A 1,565-nucleotide genomic window follows, 5' to 3' on the forward strand; every position below is an offset into this window, starting at 1 on the left:
CAACAGATGTACCAATTTAACAAAAAAACAGAACTCAAATCGGAACGATGGGAGCGCCACACGGTGGTTATTCCGGGAAATTTTTGATCAAGGTAGTATATATATCTATATATATATGTATATATAGATATATGTGTATATATATGTATATATATATGTATATATATGTGTGTGTATATATATATATATTTGTATATATATATATATATATATGTATATATACGTATATGTGTATATATATATATATATACATTCAAACACGAAATCCCGCCAAACGGCGAATAAATACTCATATATACAGAAACAGATATAAGGAAAAGGGATAGGAACATATAAAGGATGAACACAATAAAGGTGGGGAAGGCGGAATGGAAGGGATCACAAGAGTAAAAATATTTCCTCGACCGGGACTCGAACACCGGATCTTTCCACTTGCCGGGCGGATGCTCTTAACCACTTGAGCTATCGAGGATATGTAATTTACCCTGAGATCCGTGGGTCTAATATGTCGCCAAGCGCCCCGATTCTTTAGCCAAGAGATGGCGTCAGGGGACTGTTTCACCCACCAAAGGAGAAATAGACAATACACAAGAGGAAAGGACAGTGGGTTGGTTAGAATTCATAGAACATCATACAGGAAAGGAACAGTGCGTTTCGTGGCACGCATAGCCAGAAGAAAGAGATGAGCCACATTGGCCAAATGCACATTCAAACACGAAATCCCGCCAAACGGCGAATAAATACTCATATATACAGGAACATATATAAGGAAAAGGGATAGGAACACATATAAAGGACGAACACAATAGAGGTGGGGAAGGCGGATATATATATATATATATATATATATATATATATATATATATATATATTTATATATATCTTAGCATAATATTAATCTATTTTCTTTCCAAAACTTTACCCAATACCATTTATTCAAACCATGTATTTGTAAAACGTTGTTATTACCAAAAACATAAACATTCTATGCAAATTGTCTCGGAATAAGTCTCGGAATACTATGCATTGTACAGAATTACGCATTGCTCGGAGTATTGTACAAATTGTCTTACTCCTCCTCGGATCCATAATTCTATTTCTTAACTTTTCAAGGTAATAGAATTTGTTTTCAGTGTTTCAGATGGAATTTGTTGCTTTTTGTAGCGGGATTGGCTTGTGGCGGATGGGGATTGTCCCGCTCCGAGGCCGGTCGAAGTGTTTGTTAGTGTTGGAGATGATTGCGGGTTGCCTTTGAGTGAGGATGGTTCCCCTGCGGAGGAGAGAGACCCGTTGTGCATGTCGGAGGAACCTCTCCCATCAACCCCGGAGGTTCTCGGAGTCGTCACCTACTGTGGGGAACCTAATAATAGTCACGCGACTCAAGCAGGATGTTGGCAGCAATGAATCGGAAACATACACCCTCCCTGTGACGGATGCATCTGCGCAACAGGGAAGCGCAAACGTGAGTAGATCCACGCAAACATACACAAAGTTCTATAAGAATCACTTTTCTAGCACATTCAGGGTCATGAGTGTTTAGCAAAGTTTCAACGGAAAGAAGCAGA

General features: G+C 38.8%; 1 non-coding gene across 1 annotated transcript; it reads right to left on the reverse strand.

Annotated features, from left to right (window-relative positions):
* Positions 1-396: 396 nt before the first annotated feature.
* TRNAA-GGC (transfer RNA alanine (anticodon GGC)) lies at positions 397-472 on the reverse strand. Its single transcript has one exon. It is a non-coding gene; the product is annotated as a tRNA-Ala (tRNA).
* Positions 473-1,565: the final 1,093 nt, after the last annotated feature.

This window comes from Hetaerina americana, unplaced genomic scaffold (genome assembly GCF_022747635.1).
Source record: "Hetaerina americana unplaced genomic scaffold, ioHetAmer1.1.p SCAF_39, whole genome shotgun sequence".
NCBI classification, from domain to species: domain Eukaryota; kingdom Metazoa; phylum Arthropoda; class Insecta; order Odonata; family Calopterygidae; genus Hetaerina; species Hetaerina americana.